The sequence below is a fragment of the Cydia amplana genome, chromosome 12 (assembly GCF_948474715.1).
Source record: "Cydia amplana chromosome 12, ilCydAmpl1.1, whole genome shotgun sequence".
In the NCBI taxonomy this organism is placed as follows: domain Eukaryota; kingdom Metazoa; phylum Arthropoda; class Insecta; order Lepidoptera; family Tortricidae; genus Cydia; species Cydia amplana.
Window position 1 is genome coordinate 1,262,024 of NC_086080.1, and position 20,714 is coordinate 1,282,737.

At 36.6% G+C, this 20,714-nt stretch overlaps 1 protein-coding gene and 1 long non-coding RNA gene across 3 annotated transcripts in view; both read right to left on the reverse strand.

Moving 5' to 3' along the window:
• LOC134652853 (calmodulin-binding transcription activator 2) overlaps positions 1-15,033 on the reverse strand; it is a 159,420-nt gene extending 144,387 nt beyond the window's left edge. Inside the window, exon 1 of the mRNA XM_063508052.1 lies at positions 14,921-15,033. The gene's annotated coding sequence lies outside the window, so the exon portion shown is untranslated. The remainder of the gene's footprint in view (positions 1-14,920) is intronic.
• LOC134652872 (uncharacterized) overlaps positions 1-20,714 on the reverse strand; it is a 503,949-nt gene that overhangs the window by 159,086 nt on the left and 324,149 nt on the right. The gene's annotated exons all lie outside the window — the stretch shown is intronic.

Here is a 20,714-nt window from a genome sequence, read left to right on the forward strand (position 1 = left end):
TATTTATAATTACAGATATTTTCTTAACATGCCTGTTTCCGTATAAGCCTGTCATCATGCTTAATTCATTAGGTACTTAGCTAATTAATAATTAATAACTAAACATTAATAGCTAAGAAAATCTGCTGATAAGAATCCCGGCTGATAGGTGTTTCATATTGATAATGTTTTAGTCAGGAAGGTAAAAGAAGATAATAAATAAATAATATAAATGGATCATTTAAATTAAAATTATAATCACATTATAAATTATTGTGACATAAAAACAATGGCTTAATATTATTATCAAGGGCAAATTGTGGCCACTTTGACCATTTATTGTCTAAACGTAATATAAAATAAATGTATTCGTTAACAAATTATCAACTGGCCATAATAGGTGCAAAGGTGGCCAAATCCGGGGCATCTGCCCAATTTTAAGAATTTACAAATTTGATACCTAGGTACCTACCTAAAATCTGGCGTAGGTACCTACCTAAAAGGAGTACGGTCTTACGTTGTTTTATAGGTACATCGTGCCCATTTAAAACCAAAATATGCTAGGTATCAAAAGAACGACCGTAAGAATCCAGCCTAATCCAAACAAATCTTTTATCTTAGACATAGAAGGTCATTACTCCAACTCAACAATAAAGAACTTACGTCCTTTTCACATCAAGCAGAAATGTCCTTAGTCCTTACCGACCACGATAACATTGCGTGCCGTCAAAAAAGGAACTAATGCATTTCTTTAGTAATTTCCTTAAAACGATAAGCCGACAGCGCCATATTCGACTGCAAAAGTTAAGTTTGCTAACCCATGTTAGGACGAAAGATGTAAGCTTAGGGCCAAAGTAATATTGGACTTGTTATTGTAATAAAATAGGCTATAAATAATGTTTTAGTGCTCTCTTGCGATTGGTTAACAATAGATGAAAGGGCGTAACGGGACTATTGTGTTTCTGATTATGTAAGTCGCAAATTATGATAACCTTTATAATTCGGAGATAATATATATGATACATAACGAATGATATGCTTTTCTAAGTTATCACAAAATAACTTAGAAAAGCAGCAAAGAAGACTAAAAAACCGGCCAAGTGCGAGTCGGACTCGTAAATCACGTTTGTTGTATGGGAGCCCCACTTAAATCTTTATTTTATTCTGTTTTTAGTTTTTGTTGTTATAGCGGCAACAGAAATACATCATCTGTGAAAATTTCAACTGTCTAGCTATCACGGTTTGTGAGATACAGCCTGGTGACAGACGGACGGACGGACGGACGGACGGACGGACAGCGGAGATTTAGTAATAGGGTCCCATTTTTACCCTTTGGGTACGGAACCCTAAAAAGCAAGGCAAAAAAAGATCCACCATGATCAAAATTACTTTTTACAGAATGGGTAAAGATTTTTTTGTGGAATATTGTTAATACGTTTTGTTTGAGTTTAGTTTTAATTTTAATTTTAATGACATTTTGTAAAAGATACAACTTATTTTTGGGTCAACCTATGTCAAGAGACACCATACTAGCATCCCCATTTTTACGGCAATTTCCATGACCTATTACGAAATTACGTTACACTCGACTTCCCTTTATAAACAGGAAAAAGGCAAAGTACCTCCAAACATTTTACCTAAAAATCACAACTCAAATAACTTAACTTATTTTAAGATTAGTTTTATTTATTTTTAGATTTAGTTTTTAAGTTTTGTAGGTTAGTTATTTAATTATGTTTTGTTTCTAGGTATGTATTGTATATTAAGTTTGTACGCACTAATAAATTTAAAAGCGTATTAACATTGTCCGATCTGATATCGGATGTCGGATAGAAGTAGAATGTAAGCTAATGGTGTTTTTCTGTATTTATTTACTCATATAATAAATCATTATTACCTACTATCGATAAGCAAAAGCGGCGGACTTGATGATAGATAGATAAACCATTTATTCGCTTACCACAATACACACAATGTGTCTTGTGGCAAGCGAATAAATGGTTTTATTGACAAAAAAAATAGAAACAATAACAATATAAAAAAAGAACAAGAAGCATCAATAAAATGTGGTTTGCTGTGTGCGTTGCAGCAAAACAAAAGGGTTCTGTTTCTGACTCAGTAATTTAATACGCTCCACTCTTTCGGGTGAAGCACTGATAATTCTGCTAGCACCCAGACCGGACTCATATTATATCATATCGGACCTCGGACAGATATGGTACGAGGGGCGTTCAAAATATTCTCGGTATTGATATCTTACAACCTCTTCTAAAATTTCTTTCGTTACTGGCCGCTAAGGTTTATTCATTGACATTAAAAAAAAGTATAATTCGAACCGAGATGTTCTTTTGTTTTTCTGCAATTGCTGAACAAACATGAACATCATGTGGGAATTGACAATGTTAACTAAATTAGAACATCGATGCGTGATAAAATTCTTGACAAAACAGGGTAAAAATCAAAAAACCATAAAAGAGGAAATGGATTGTGTTTACCGTGAGTCTGCTCCTTCTTTATCTACCATTCAAAAGTGGTCAAGCGAGTTTAAACGTGGAAGGGAGAGTGTTGAAGACGACCCTAGACCTGGCCGGCCTGTAGTAGCTACTTCACAAGAAAATATTGATAAAGTGGAAAAACTTATATTGGAAGATGGTCGAGAGAAGGTAAAATCTATAGCACAAGTAACCAATCTCTCTATTGGTACCGTACATGATATTATCCATGACCATCTTAATATGTCAAAAGTAAGTGCAAGATGGGTTCCGCGAATGCTGACTCGGCTTCAAAAAGACATGCGTGTAGCTTGTTGTTCCGATTTTATTGACCTGTGCGGTGAAAATCCTGATGAGGTGCTGCAAAGAATAGTTACTGGAGATGAAACCTGGGTTCATCATTATGACCCAGAGAGTAAACAAGAGTCCATGCAGTGGCACATTAAGGGTTCAGCTCATCTCAAGAAGTTCAAGGTCATCCCTTCAGCTGGCAAGGTCATGGCCACGATATTTTGGGATTGTGAAGGAGTATTACTGATCGATTATAAAGAAAGAGGTGTAAATATCACAGGACAGTACTACGCTAACATTCTACGTCAATTAAAGGATGCAATCAAAGAAAAGAGGCGAGGAAAGTTAACCAAAGGTGTTATGCTTCTGCATGACAACGCCCCCGTCCATACTGCTCATATTGCCAAGGCAGCTATTGTTGAATGTGGGTTTGAAACTGTTACTCACCCACCGTATAGTCCGGACTTAGCCCCCAGCGACTTCTTTTTGTTCCCCAATCTTAAAAAGGATCTGCGTGGAAATAAATTTTCCGATGATGAAGCATTGAAGGCGGCAGTGGAGGAGCATTTTTACACCAAAGATAAAAAATATTTTTATGCAGGATTAAAAAAAATAATTGATCGATCTTTTAAGTGTATGAACATAGGGGGGGAGTATATTGAAAAATAAAAATATCAAACTTTTCGTACTTGTTTGTTTTCATTCTCATACCGAGAATATTTTGAATACCCCTCGTATATCTACTAGACATCACCAAGATACGACAACGATATTTTTAAGATCTAGCCTGTCAAATTTGACATTATCGCGATTCTGGAGATACTCTTGAACGATTTCCCCAATGTCTAAAACGTCTCGTTAGTATTTTTAGATCTCAAAACGATTTTGAAACGATCTTTCTACGATAATTTAACGTAAAAGTGACATTGGTTGCCCGAATTGAGCTGCAAAAGATATCTAGTTGAAATCTAAACTACCAGGTATCTAGTACATATCGTTTCGTTCTCTTCTCTAGAACGGATCTTGTTTTCCGAATACCGCGGTATATATTTTTTATTTTTTACTGTCTCCTCCATATATTGTTTACGTCGAAATAAATCATGTCAAGTAACTAAGATCCTACATCCGATATCAGATCGGACAATGTGACAACGCTCTAAGGTTCGTTTTCCCGTGCACGCTCGCGCGGTTACATCCTCGAGACTAATTCAATTATTCTGGCTCAGCGCGCCCGACTAACGACCTTATTGCCGGGGCGTTATTAAATTCTATTATCCGATGATGAAATTCGTTTGGTCCGGCAGTGTTCAATGTTTTGATAGGCTTGTAATAAATGAGAAAGGTGCTTAAGTGTAAGGCCTGAGTGGACGCTCGAAGCGGAGCGTTCGGCGGGGCGTGCAGCGTGGCGTCGGGGTCAGGAGTAATTTGAGCAGCGTGCACAAGGCCGCTCCTATACGTTTGCATTTGTTTAACATGCACGCCGCACGCCCCGGCTCGCTCCACGCCCAACTCGAGCGTCCACTCAGGCCTTACACTAAGTACCTACCTACAGAAAATCTTTTGCATTTCGTACCTACTTAAAAGAAAACATTAAATTTAAGTGGTAGGTACCTATACCGTAAACAACCCAACCATAGTCCAGTACTACAAATATGTTCCACAAGTTTAATGAAGTAATTAATTATTGTTAATTATGTCTTAACCTCTTAATTATGTTTTCAGTCAGTTGTTTCTTCCCTTAAATTTAGATTAGGTATGCCTTTAATTTTGTAATTAAGTACCTTTTATTACCTTAATTAATTCGAATTCTTTATTTGCTTATTTAAAATAGGTAACTCAATTTGATAAAAAAACATCAGAAGGAAGAGGATTGCTATTTTTCTACGTATATTTGAAGTATAACTGGAAAATGATGACATTTACGTTAATCATAGTGCTAAGAAAATTAACAGAGGTAGGATCCTTGAACTTAAATCTACAAGTTCAAAGACACCCTGTATATATATATAGGTATTTGTTAAAGCGCGGGTCAAACGCGGACCTAAGTTCACAAAAATCTAAACTCAAGAGTTTTCCCTCCATTTACTTCCTCGTCGTAGCCTTTCCTACTACAAAGAAAGAAAAGAATAATGGAAAAACGCTTGCCTTTTTCCGTTGACGGAAAGCAAGAAAAATATTTGGACACATCGACAAGCCTTAACTTATCGGACTTCAATTCATTTCAAACCTTGACACAAAAGCATTAGGAACCTTTTAGAACGATTCAAAATTGGGTCCTTTATAGTATCCAGTTTTAATAATAATGCAGCCCGGATTAGGTTGATTTATGGATGTTTTCAGTTGCGTCAAACGTGTTGACATAAAAGAACCTTCTTTTGAATTTGGAACTAGGAAGTTTATGGGAGCGTTTACAGAGTTTGATTGATGTTGTGGTTGGTGCGTTCACGAAGTTTGTTGTGTGACCCAGTTTTGAGTTTTGACATTGTACGTGTTTTGGACGAAACTTTGGGTAAGTATTTTAATACGCGTCCTAATAAGACGTGATGAGCAATTATGGTTGGTTCGCTCGCGTCTTTTGTTTTAGCTCTCATCTCTGCTTACGGCGAACACTCTGTACAGCGTCATATTATTTATAGTTGGTCAAACCAATTTTTCAGTCAGTAAGAACCAGGAAAACTGTAGGTACTCATACTTTTCTTTTGGGTGCTAGTACTAGTGTAAGACAAAGATAGTATGATTCTCTCTGTCTATGTTTGAAATGAGACAGTCCTTTGACAAAACATATATACCTTTGTAAATGTAAAAAACTGCAAGGAAAACTAGCATCTAACCACTTACTCGAACGTACCTACACTTTGATATCAAACTGTCATTTTATAGTTGGTCAAACCAATTTGTTAGTAAATTTCTTTTTTGGTGCTAGCTAGTAGTATGATTCTCTCCACAGACTTAAATATACCATAGATAAAGCAAATATCACGATTTGTATTGAAACCAAGCGTGCCGACTTTTTACCACCTACTGTGACGTCACAGCCGCAATTTAGTGATGGGAAACCCTAACCGATTCTAAGACACCGATGCCCCTCTGCCCCGCTACGATTCAACTGTCTTGCTCATACTCATAGATTTTATATCTGCGGTCTCGTTCGCTCACTCCCCGCTCCCCCGCGTACCACGCCAAAATTCACAAATCGATTGTCATGAATGACATCGATTTTCTGACAGACGAATGATCTTCTTCCCAACTTTTCCCTTCAATGAAACTGGTATTTTCAAACTATGACTGGATCATGTGGAAAACAAAAATAATGATAGTTTTTTTGAAACAATACAGTAGTAATTTATAAACATAGTAAACGTATTAATTTAAGTCACACATTACGCGCTCCTTGTTGAGTAAGGCGTACTACACTGTAAATGATTTTATAGATGATAGAGATGCCTTTAAGCCGGCAGCTTGATTTCGATAGTATAATAAGAGTTAATATGTATTGTTTTTCTTTTCTTTTTTTTTCTTTTCATTGTGAATTAATCATGCTAGTCTCCAGTAGAATTGACACATGAGACCATCATGTTCTCGATTAATTAGGTATATTGTTTATATTGCTTAATTTAATTTTAGTTTTTGACACTTGGAGACCTTATACATCTCTAAGTTTTAATTTTATTTTTAATTTGTTTGTACATATTTATATTTTTAATGATTCTGACACTTGAGAGACCTATACATCTCTTAGTCAATATAGGGCATTTTGCTTAGTAATTATGTGAAGATATACCGTTTTTCATGTAACATACAAGAACAAAATGTTGTGTCTCACAGCTATACGTTATTACAATTTAAATATTAATATGGCCCGGCAGCTTGAATATGTCATGCTCGCTTAAAAGTCTTTGCTTACGGTGGCGTTGTTGATCGGGTCGCCACTTTCCCGAATGAAGGTTGAGAGAGGCGATGGCTGAGATACGCGTCATACTCGTGAACGGGTGCTGTTTGTGGAGACTGGTCTATTTAAGCTAACACGAGCTATTATATTTAGTAACTTTATTTTTGAGTATAATTACATGGACACACCTCATTCGGTTCTCGTATGCTATTTTATTTTTACTATCATTTTCTTTAATTTAATGAATGTTTTAATTAGGTATACAGGATTTTGACTCTTGGAGACCCTATACATCTCTAAGGATAATTTGATTAACTACTATATATTTTAATCTTTTAGTTATGATGACACTTAGAGACATTTACATCTCTAAATAATTTTAGATTATAGTTTTTGTATCTTTGTGTTTTTTTTTTTTTCAATACTATTGTTATTGCGTTTTCTGTAATTCGACATTTAGAGGCTTTATACATCTCTATGTTAGTTTGATTTGATATTTACGGCTTAGTTGTATTTTATAATTATTGATGTGTTTTTTTTTTTGCTGTATGTAAATTCCATATTGACGTGTAAAAGTGCCCTTGTGGCCTATTTGCTGAATAAATGTTGATATTTGATATTTGATATTTGATATGTATAAACATATATTCGTATATTTTAATAACAAAACTTCCGTGAGACAAGGACATATTAAATATATTAGAAACGGGTCACTCACGTATTTTAAGTCGAAAAACGCTCGACATGTTTCACTTCGTACCCGAAATACGTGAGTGACCCGTTTCTAATATATTTAATATATTCGTATATGTTCAAATTACCCTCCTTTTTTAATAATAACGATTAAATTGATTTTTTTAATACTAGATAATATCATTCGTCTGTTTGAAATCGAGTAATCGATTAGAATCGATTATTGATATTGTAGAACGAACAACACTAGTCGCTAAATTTGACGGACGAATGAGAAATGGCCTGTACCACGAAGTCGAAGCGATGCGCGACAGTATCGCTAGTTCCGATATTCATCGACTCTTTAACACACAACGTCAGATCAAACGCTCAAAGCAAACGCGCAATGTAATGTAAATATAGTTTTGTAACGTTAATCTATAGTTACTTAGGTATATTATTGGAAACACGACATGGAATACTTAAAAATTTGCTTTAAAATGAATTTACGCATAATAACATTTTAAAATTACTTACCTGTGATAGGAAATATGTCCTTGCCCTTGGGTGCTTGCAATTTTTGGGCTGTTACAGTTACTTATCACGCAACGAGGCATTTTTTAATTTTTTACGAACTGCCGGCTGCAACAACTGACGCGCGTGGACTGTCAGTAGCGACGGTCAACCTCGACGATTCGTCGGGGTTCGGACACGCGAAGTAGATGCATTTGCGTCATCTAGGTATATTTAAGTATGTGATTCTCTCTGTCTTTGTTTGAAATGAGACAATCCTTTGACAAACTATAACTGATGCCATTCATATTGCATTTCTGAATGAGTTTCCATTCAATTTGATTTTATTAGAATAATATCCGAAGAAGTAGTAAGTGATAAAGATAGGTTTCAACAACTCAGCATAACTAAACGCCGAAAACATTCAAGTTTTCAACTATAATCAGGAATTACGGCTTAGCCCAGTTAGAACAACTATCCCGGTTTTAATGGAATACTTGACCGACTTTTGAACCTGACGCGTAGGAATAATAATATCTTCCTGAGTAAAATGTCGCTGTTGCGATTTTATCTAAAAGTTTTACCTAAAGGCAGTTTGGGAGAGCTTTTTCGCTTCGTTGCGCGTTGGTGAAAGAAAATATGGCCGAGTATAAAAGGGAGACAGATTATAATTATTCAACAATGTAATAGTATCTTATAGTTTGTCAAAGGACTGTCTCATTTCAAAGAGACAGAGAGAATCATACTATCTTTGTACTAGCACTAGCACTAGTACTAGCACCCAAAAGAAAAGAATGAGTATAGTTTTTCTGGTTCTTACTGACTGACAGATTGGTTTGACCAACTATATTTTGATATGCTACAGAGAATAATGGCGATCGGGACTATCGAGAGCCTTATTAGATGACTTTAATTTAGCGGCTCGCGTTGATTGTTGTAGAACGCAAGTTAGGCGCATTTCATTTGATCTACGCCACAGAACACGTAGAATGGCGATGCGAGCAGGGTATACGTGTCGCCGCGGGGTTTTGAGCAAACGCTCGCATGCTATTCGCCCGCGCTGACCGAAAATGAAGTAAACATGCCTTTTTGCGCCACAATAACGTTCAGATTAAGAAGCCAGACGTCAAATCTGTTTAAAGGAGGCGTATCCATTCACCACGCACACAAGTTTTTACTACCGTTGTAAATGTGGAGAGGAACGAGCGGCGACACCGGTTCCGATACTAACTGTGCGCGATAGCCATTCTAACCTCTTTAATATGTTCTGTGGTCTACGCTTCCCTGGCTATCGCTTACTCGTAAAGTAGTTAGAGTCTGTGCGGAAAGAGAAGAGTCGTGGAATGTATGGGGCCCAATACATTCCACGACTTTTCTCTTTCCGAACAGACTCTAAGGGCGATGTGTAATGAACCCTCGCGGAAGTCAGCTGCCGCTCCGTTGGTCAGTTGAGAAACGGCACCTACCCACACACGTATATAAATAATTTCGCATCACGATCGAAACAATTTTACGCACTAGTGCGGAAAAGTAGCCCCATATGTACTGTAAAAATAATTTCGCATCACGATCGAAACATTATCGTGATAATTTAGATGCTGTTGTATTTTTTTTTAAATCGTTAACCGGTTCTATCGCCTTACCTGTCAGCTTTTCATTTTAGAAGTTACAATTTACAATTTGAGGTCTCTTTTTTACCATTGCCATACTTTTTTATTTCACATTTTGTCATAAAACTCAATATTCACTATTCTAGAAATCACTCTTCTAAGTACCATAAATGCAACCTGTGACCATCAGTATCCTCATGTAAATTACCCGTAAACTAACAAACAATCACAAAACGCCTCATTACGAGCTGCGGCGGCAGCACGGTCACATGTTTATCGCTCGTCACCATGCCTGTCACGTTCTAACAAGTATGTAAGTGTGAAAGTGACTGGCATAGTGACAGGCGATAAAAATGGAACCATGCTGCGCCCGCTGGTTGCAATAAACACGTACGGCAATAATTGATAACGGCTCATTTACAGAATACAGCTAATCGTGCAAATTAGAAATTAATACAAATGAACGTTTAGATATTTATTGCTGGTTGGAAAGGCGAATAGTTAAATAGGTATAATTTTTCTACTCGTCGACTGCAATGCTTGAATTAAGACTTCGTATACCAAAGTGAAATCGCATACTTTTTTCACTATGGGACCCCAACTCAACTATAATATTCATTTCGATACTGTTTAGGCAACTATAATATTCATTTCGATACTGTTTAGGCAACTATGTTCATTTTACCTACATATATGATTCTTCTACTAGTTTTAAGTATTTTTTTGTTGATCGTAGAAAATTGTATAAAACACTATTTTTCGTATGCTTAACCTGTCAGCTCCCAAGGGCTCAAATTTGAGCCGAAACGCTTATGGTGACGTCACACGCGTGGGAGTTGACGGGTTCGTTCGCGTCCTTCCTGTGTTAGACATCGCAAAGTTAAAAAAAACAATACTCTTACAGGATAGGTACATGTTTGTACTTGAAACTCAAATAAGAGTAATATATGATGTTTTTCTACTCCAGCACTTAAATGTGTCAATTAAATGACTGACAGTGATATCTAAAGCAATGTCATTTGAATGCTTTGTCTATAGGCTCATAAGATGACTGCTAGCAGTCATCTTATGAGTATAATACAACTGCTTTATTTTTTTTAAAGATACAAGTTCCGATCATCTTGATTGAAAGAGGTATGTTTTCATTTACTTTTTTTTTTTTTTTTTTTTTTTTTTTTTTTTGCTGCAGCTGTCATAGAAAAAGTAATGTATGCAACAGCTCATAATTGGTTCTTAAAATTCTCGGGTCTTTTTTTACAAAACTCGACTACGTCTCGTTTTGTAACTTCGACCCTTGAATTTTAAGAACCCTTATTATATCACTGTTGCATAAACTACTATTGGTACATCGTTTGCCAAATTAAAATGGCAGATAAGTTGAATAATTTGCTATCTTGAAAAAAAATTGCGCACGTTTTTTTTTCAGCTCTCCAGTTTTTCGTAAATTTCAAATTGTCCCATTGCGTAGTATTGGGAAAACCGTGATGGGCAATTTTTTTCCAGCCATTAGAAGATGGCAAATGGCTCGACCTATCAGCCGTTTTAACTTGGCAAACGATGAACCAAACACCCTGTATATTATGTAGGTGCAAGGCAAATAATGTTTTCACATTTCAAGACAGTTTCAGCATCAAAACGCCGTGTTTCGTTTGAAGGCTAGCATGGCCAAGGCCCCGCTATTGTCAGCTTCTTGAGATCTCTGCTATTATTCTAGCTTTTAGCGTGAGGGCCACGCTTGGGAGGTTTTAATCACAGCTCGAGATCTTCATACGAAACATGTTACTGATTGTATTCCATCAGCAATAAGTCTCAATGGGTAACAGTGCTGTAAAATGGGGTAAATAGGAACAAAACTGACATTAAAACCTCGATAAAACTTTATTTTTACATGCGGCGAACTGATTTTTATACGTAATAAATGTTTGTGTCGTTTGTATTTTAGTTTTTTTATGATTTTGTGTAGTTCAATTTCATAACTTTAAAGATAAACACGAAATAGTAGGTAATCCCAGCTCACCCCGCAGTTGGGGTGAGCTGGGATTACCTACTAATAACATTATATTAGCTTGATTTGTTATTAGAATACCTATATAATTTACGTAGCAGTAGCCTGTCGGCCATATTCGAACTTTAAGATACGTCAAATACTAGAGATTGAAACGATATGGAATGGATCTGTCAGTGTCAAACAAGTGTCAAAAGTGACGTTTCTTCAAACAAACGCGCGACTTTTGATACTTATTTGACACTGACATATCCAACACATATCGTTTCAATCTCTAGTGTTTGACGTATCTTAAAGTTCGAATATAGCTGTGTAATAATTAACTCACCCCTCTGTCATCCCGTCTCTCCCCTTTCATAACCCAACTGCCCTCGTAATCCCTACTCACCTCATTTTACGGTACCAAAGCTTAATAAATTGGAATTGTCCCTTATCACTGCATAGTATAAAACCAAGTCGCTTCCCGCTGCCTGTCTGTCCTTATGTATGCTTAGATAACTACACAACGGATTTTGATGCGGTTTTTTTAATAGATAAAGTGACTCAAGAGGAAGGTTTATCTATATTTTTTAACCCGTGCAAAGCCGGGGTGGGTAGACAAGTAACAATTAAAAGACCACCTTGCAAAATTTGGATAGGAGTTGAAGAAACACCGTGCATGAAAGTATATTTTTGACCATTTACAGTGGACTTTTATCGGTCCATTCGGTACATCTAAACACGTACAATTTGGCGAATGCCGACCGCATACGGCATTGTCGCAGCAATTGTGTGAAGTTAGGAATGCACGTTATTGCATTACTTGAGCGGTCTTAGACAACAAGTTACAAGCGACCAGCGGGTTTTATAAATAGAATCCGTGTGGCTACCACCAGTTTGGCACTGACATAAACGCCATCGAGAAAGTAATTTGGGGCATTATCTATGAAAAGGGACCGAGGGAGGGATATTGTCGATGGCGCTTACGCCGCACAGCGTCGCGCGGTATTGTATTTATATCGGAGCATCGTTAATAATGGCGTAAGCGCCGTCGACAATAGGGTCCCTTTTTATAAATAACGTCACATTTACTTTCTATGCATCTCGCTCGTACTCGCATATTAGTGCGAGCGTGGTGGTGGTAGCAACGTGACCACGACCGGTATGTCAAGAGCGATACGACAAAGAAGAAAAAAACCGGCCAAGTGCGAGTCGGACTCGCGCACGGAGGGTTCCGCGCCATCGACAAAAAATAGAGCAAAACAAGCAAAAAAAACAACATACTTACAAAAAAACGATCACCCATCCAAGTACTGACCGCGCCCGACGTTGCTTAACTTCGGTCAAAAATCACGTTTATTGTATGGGAGCCCCACTTAAATCTTATTTTGTTCTGTTTTTAGTATTTGTTGTTATAGCGGCAACAGAAATACATCATCTGTGAAAAATTCAACTGTCTAGCTATCACGGTTCGTGAGATACAGCCTGGTGACAGACGGACGGACGGACGGACGGACGGACGGACGGACAGCGGAGTCTTAGTAATAGGGTCCCGTTTTTACCCTTTGGGTACGGAACCCTAAAAATGAATGAAATCTTTATTTCAGGCAACTAGTGGCCCATACACAAATACCTTAAAACTAGCATACATATTATAAAAATAGAACTAAACACTAAACAAAAAGAAAAAGAGGTAGATATTACTAGCTGGGTCTGAATCAAATTCCAATATTAGGGAGTAAAACATTTTTACTTAAAAAGAACTACGAGTATGGCATACCTACCTACATCAGACCAAAAAATATTCTATAACTTTTCTGAAAAAAAAATGAGGAGCGCTCGACCGCTCGTAAGCTACAGTCTTGGAGATCCAAAAAGCTTTTAACTTGTACCACAGAACCAATAAATTTGTTCTCAGTTAGAGAACATCGTACACCTCTTGTATAAACGGGGAGCGATCCAAATGGGTCGATATATAGCCACAAATGTGGTAGTTAGGTAATTAGATTTCCTGGTATTTACTCTGTTTTAAAATAAAATTCTACTTGAGTTTATTAAATAAGTAATAAAATTATATAGGTCGGCGGTCCGGATCCGTACCGCGGTCCGCCATTTGGTGACCCCTGGTACAAAGCCTAGATATCTAAAAATCTAGATACACGTTTGCCGTGACGTATTTAAATGTAGGTCACAACTGACGTGACTGCGATACCGATTTAACAAACCTGTTCGAACGTTGGAGTTGGAGCTTAAATAAAATAGTAGAGTAAGTAGTATATAGTATAGTAGCCTTTCACTTCATATAGTAGTTTATGCAACAGTGATATAATAAGGGTTCTTAAAATTCAAGGGTCGAAGTTACAAAACGAGACGTAGTCGAGTTTTGTAAAAAAAGACCCGAGAATTTTAAGAACCAATTATGAGCTGTTGCATACATTACTTTTTCTATGACAGCTGCAGCAAAAAAAAAAAAAAAAAAGTTATTATTAAAAAAAAAAGTTATTATTAAAAAAAAAGAGTTATTATTAAAAAAAAAAAAGAGTTATTATTAAAAAAAAGAGTTATTATTTAAAAAAAATTGAGTTATTATTTAAAAAAAAAAAGAGTTATTATTGTAAATGAAAACATACCTCTTTCAATCAAGATGATCGGAACTTGTATCTTTAAAAAAAATAAAGCAGTTGTATTATACTCATAAGATGACTGCTAGCAGTCATCTTATGAGCCTATAGACAAAGCATTCAAATGACATTGCTTTAGATATCACTGTCAGTCATTTAATTGACACATTTAAGTGCTGGAGTAGAAAAAAGTCTTTTTTATACACAAAAGGTACCTACTATAAATTATAAGTAAAAATTATCTTTGTAAAGCCGACCACTGATTAACAGGCCGCCAGACGATATCGGCCTGTCAGTTAGAACAAAAATTTGACAGTTCCGAACAACTGACCGGCCGATATCGCCCGGCGGACTGTTAGTCAGTGGTCGGCTTAAGAGTATGCCATATATTATTTCACCAAAACAAATCGTAGGTACAGATTCTCTTGATTCTTCAATAACTGGTAAGAAAGTTGTAATTTGCATGTATTAAAAGTTATTTGTATGTATTAATGGTATTTTATACCGCGGGGCGTAAGAGGTACGCGCCCGGGTACACGTGCCGCGCGTACCCTGCCAGCGTGCTAGCACATTTGTCGTCTTAATGTAAAAGTCTAAAACTTAAAAGTACGAAAAATATCCCTGATCTGAAAATAGTCAGATAGTGCCTTTTCTCACACAAAACTTTAAAACACTAATGCTTTAAAACGACTCCACGTACCAGGAGATCATAAACTAGGAAGAGTCTCTCTAATAACTTACTTGCGTTGAGTGGTACCGCGGGGCGCGAGAGGTACGCGCCCGCGTACCCTGCCAGCGTGCTAGCACATTAGGTCACGGTGATTGGTTGGTTGGTTTGTATGTATTATAAATTATAAGTTATAACTTACTTGCGTTGAGTGGTACCGCGGGGCGCGAGAGGTACGCGCCCGCGTACGCGTGCCGCGCGTACCCTGCCAGCGTGCTAGCACATTGGTTCACGGGAATTGGTTGGTTGGTTTGGAGCTGAAACAAACAGAAAAGGAATTTAGCTAGATTCGGAAAGATGTAAAAAGTATTGTAGTTTTAGGTTAATTAAATTTTTACTCGATAAAATGGTTACTTTTAGATTAAGCTTTTTTAGATTATGGTCCTTCGAACCGAACAAATGTTTGTACTTACCTACGTATTTTCATTTTGAATCATATGAATAATTGAATACCTACCTATATCACATAACCTAAATATTAATGGGTTTTATTTCCCACGTTATCTGGTAGATTTTACCTAGAATGACTTAGGTACGTGGTACAGACATACAATTAATATGAATGTAATAAGTGTACGTATGAAACTGTAATTTTACGGTTTACCTCAAGTACCCAAGTCAAGGCAATACATTAAAATTAAGTAATTGGATCGCGTTGAATATTACAGGGTATTTGTACAGATCGTACATACATTTGACGTCAAACAAATATAGTTTGATGTAAATAAACATTGATTGACATACAAACACGGTAAATAGGTCAGCAAGGGCTCTAATAAAATAAGGGGACCAACCACAAGCAAGCTTCTCAAATTTATCTAATAAGGGTGGCTTTAATGTTTATTGTCTAAAAGGGGCTTTTGTCATAAAGGCTTATTACAAAACGACCTTATTTCCAGTTCCAGGTGACAACGTCGTACGTTATTGTCTGAAGACGTACCTTATTCGGTCATCCTTTAGGGCTCCTCTACACGATGGGCCAGCGCCGGCCACTCCAAGGGACGCAGCCATGCGGTAGAATGAGATAGCAATATCACTTGCTCCCTCTAACGCATAAATGCGTCCCTTGGAGTGGCCGGCGCTGGCCCATCGCGTAAAGGAGCCATTACCAATTAAGTAACAAAAGGAGACAAATATAGAAATGCTACGCGACGTCACTTACGGTTGCTACGAGTGCTACGAGTGCTACGAGTGAGTATGGTAGGCAAAAACAATTGAATTGAATAAACAATACAAGTTCACAGCCTAATTTAAAACAGCAGCTTTAAGCAGCAGTTATTTTGTGTTGGCAATTGTACCATATTGTTGTAATTGTAAATATGTATATAGGTAATCTTAAAATAATAGATTGTAAGTTAAATTTGCATGCCTACACTCTCGGCGAGATGTGATGTTCGATTTAAGATTAATGTTATCTTACTACCTAAGTTTTGTACCACATTTCTGGCAAATAAACGATATTTCTATTTCTATTCCACTTGATGAATGGAAATAATCTTAATTTTGAATATTGCGACGCTAGGTGCCCATATCTGTTATGAGTTTTTTATCATTATAATACGACCTTGACACGAGTGACTTTCTGGCCAACCCGAACATACACTGAGATTAGAATGACAACTGACTGATCCCGGTCCGTCCGTGTCTAGATATATTAGCATGGGCGAATCGCATCATGAATCATGTTAATTACCTAGTTATTGTCTGTAAATAACATGATTCAAAGATCATTTTGATGTCAATGTACGTTCAAATTGACTTATTAGTCATACATTGCCATAAGCCAGGTGCCATTTGCCATGCCGGATGACATTTCATTAAAGTGTCAAAAGGGGCTCCACGTATTGGCTTCGGCTCCGTGCACGACTCCCAAAGGTCCGGAACAGCATTTTTCCATGACATAACAATAAATAAACGTTTAACTTATTTTTATTCTAGTTAGACACGTAGTTATGCTAGTTTAGTGTTATTTCTTGAACAAAACAGAACAAATAAGCAGGCGGCATGTGTTTTGTAGTGCGTCATCAAAGTTGCACGGTAGGCTGTTCGCTAGGACCGAGCTGCCGCGTGTACCGTTAGCAAAACAAGTCTATACTTCTGAAATTTTTATATATTCGGCCATCCTGGGGCCGATTTCTCGAACGGTATTAGTCTAATATTATTGCCATGGTTACCTTTACGATTTGACAGTTCTAGTCCGAGAACTGTCAAATCGTAAAGGTAACCATATTAGTCTAATACCGTTCGAGAAATAAGCCCCTGATAGTAAATCTAACATTCGGCCATCCTGATAGTAAATCTATCATTCGGCCATCCGGGTAAAGGGGCCCACTGATTATCAAGTCGCCGGACGATATCAGCTTGCAATAATTAAACAATAACTCGTTCTATACCAATCGAATTTAAACTGTTGTGAGACTTGTGATACATACTAACATTTAATAATTTTACGGTTTAGACTCACTTGTTTTAAGTCATTCAAAGTTCTATACCAATTGTAAAATATTCACTTTATCGATACAAATATTCCAGCTTGTTTTGCCGACGCTCCCGTAACTTTTCGTCGCCGCGAGTACGGTCGACAATAAAATGCATATTAGATAACCGTGTTTTGTGGCCCGCACGTGATTTCGACGCTGACTGTACGAGTATTAGTGGAATTTATGCGTTTATGTGTCATTGTTACTTGTACTGTTACTTAGATTCGTGGTCAGGGTACTTTGGAATTTAATCAGATTAACAAAGAAATGAGAGATAAGATATTTTGTATGTAAAACTTTTACTCTCTCTAGTTTCTTACTATTTTATTCTTAGTATACCTACCTAATTTTTTTTTGCAACAAAAACTAGTACCAGAGAGATAATTATATGTTACTTAAGTAAAAGTTCATGGCAAGTTTCATTTAAAAAGATATACTTAAAAAAGCATATCTCTTTAAAAGGAGAGCGTAACTTTGATTGTATGGGAGCGGCATTATGGCGGCGGGTTCGTGTGACGTATGACTCTTCTACAATCTAAAGCAGTTCTTGCCTTACGTCCTAATCTATAAACATTAAACTTAACTCATTAACTCTAAGGTTAGCTGGAAGAGATCCCTTACAGGGATAAGTTCGTCTTTGTACCTAAATTTTTGTGAATTTCATGTCAACCTGTTTTTGAACAATAAAGTGATTTACTACTACTACTAAACTTTAACGGTTTAAAAATAGTAATCAAATCAATTCACACAGACACATCCAAAACTGTAACACCGATTGACCCGATTGCAAAAGCTAATGATGTAACAGTAATCCATTAGATTCGATTACCAGTGCTATTAGGCGATTGCTGATAATGAAATGGACGATCGATCGCTTGGTACGCAGATTTACTTGTTACATTGATTTCTACTTTGATGCGTAATAGTTGTACACGAAGGGATAAGACATAGGGGAGACCGAGGTGAGTTGAAACAGAGGTAAGTTGAAACAACGTAAATTTTGTGACATATATGAGTGTTAAGTATCGAGCTGGATAAAACATTGTTTACGAAAACCTCAACCGATTTTAAAGATAGGTAAATAAATCTGTACATTTCCAAATACCCCATTAATCTCATTTATCCCTCGCTTACAACAAGAAACTTAACCTAACATCAACCTTATCTCATTTAAATAACATTTACGAAAAATCACAATATCAACCATATTACTAACATCAACTATTTGACCATCGGTATAAGTACATTCGGTAGACCTTATTTCTTAGCAAATAAGGTTGAAGACTGGTTACCAGTACAGATGGTAGATAAAACAGCTTGTTACTTTAAAAGCCGTCCTAAAGCAAACGGGTAGATAAAGCGAGCTAATTTATAAATACTTAGCATGCTAACTTAGGGCTAGTGGGGTGCTATTCGAGTTGATAGAAGCCTGGTTGTGACATGACGGCATATGTGAAGTAAAAGTTTTAGTTAAAATATTATATGTATATTGCAACTTTTGTAGTTATATTACTTACGTAATTTTGTATGATTTTGAAAATAAAGGCACTTTTGAAATATCTCAATATCACAAAGTATTAAATAACAGTAAGTATGTAACATAAACATTGGGTAAATGATTTATTTTTGAGTTGAATAAATAAAGAAATAAATGCTACATTACAATGCTTTACATTTATTTGTAATTTGCTCAGACCGACGCTAACGTTGGCACGGGAAGCTCTTTTTTTTTTTTTTTTTTTATTTATTCTATACTAAAATCTTATAATAAATCAAACAGAAAAGTGCCGTGAAACCCTATCGGGTTTGTACCGACACGACATTCGTGGATACATTTTACGTTAAGCATTGTTGTGATACATGGGATAATCGATATTTATATAAAATTACAAGTGAGATTACTTAAATTTTACAAGAGATAAATTAGCGGGTATAACTAAATAGCTCCCACTCGAGTACACAATCGGCCGTGCATTTCTTGCAGGGATGTTGTGGTTGCAGATTTTTTGACATCCGCGGATGCGGATATTTAAAGGCTCACATCCGCGGATGCGGATGCGGATGTCAAGATTAGGTACATAGAAAACGTCAAATATTACATTTTTAGTATTTTTTTATTTAAAAAAAAAACGAGAAGTATTTGAGCAATAATATAGGTGCGTTATATTGAATAAACAGTAACTTGGCAGTCTTTTCTGGATCTAGATGATTTCGTTATAGGTAATGACGAAATAACCTAGCACTTACGCCGCCGCTAAGACGTTCCTGTACCGACTTGTTCGACATCCGCATCCGCATAAGCTCCGCATCGATTTTATGCGGATACGGATGTTGAAAATAATGCGGAAACTCCGCGGTTGCGGATGCGGATGTTCGCAACATCCCTGATTTCTTGACAGCCGGGCTAGCACATGATTGGCGCGACAGTATATGGCGTTGAGATAGACTACCCTATTAACATAGAAAAAGACGGGTAGTCTATTTCGCCGCGAGATACTGTCGCTCCAATCATGTACCCATACTTACTTTACTCTTTGCATGTACCGATTACAGCCGCGCTGTCATCTAGGGCACGTTCAGGAACCCGACTAGAGTTAGACCAAGATAAGACTGCAACGATTTTGATAGCACACGTGATAGTAAACGTCAAGCTTCTATGAAATTATGACGTACAAATAACACTCGCACTGCGTGCTATCAAAATCGTTGCAGACTTGTCTTGGTCTAACTCTAACAGTTTGTGTCTTCTTATAGTTTACAAGATAAATAGAAAGAATAATAAGCAGGGGTCGGACAAAAAGTGCGGATGACGTAAAAATGACGTAATCTTGCACACAGGATGATGTTTGAGTTTGTATTTAAACTTCCGTGTGTCATGTAGTAACAAAGTAGTATTAATGAAGTAACAAAATAATCGTAAATAAATCCATGGAATTAATAATACAGGTGGTAGGGTGATGTAGTGAATAAAATAAATTTCACGAGACTTGCCACAATATTCGAGTAAAGATGACATTTTAGAGCGTTTTCTTATACATTAGTAAATATAAATTTTAGCTAAATATAATCGTGAAGATACAATAGCTAAACAATAACGAAGTCAATTTATTGTTCATCTGATTGACAATGTGTCAGTCAAAAACGTACTTACTCATTTCAAGTGGCGATATCGTTTAATAAAGAGGTTGATAAAGTGATAATTGTTTATGAAAATCAAAAATACTATTTGAAATCATCCTATAAGTGGTTTGACGTCATCCGCACTTTTTGTCCGACCCCTGATAATAAGTAAATTAATTTCACGCGCAAGTAAATTCGGCTTAGCGATAGACAAGCAGAATGGACCCAGAAGTAAAAAAAGTGTTATTTAACGCTATTTACCTAAGAAATATACATTTCAAAGCCATCTTATTTTAACGTATTACTGTTATTTTAACGTACGTCTTATTTTAACGT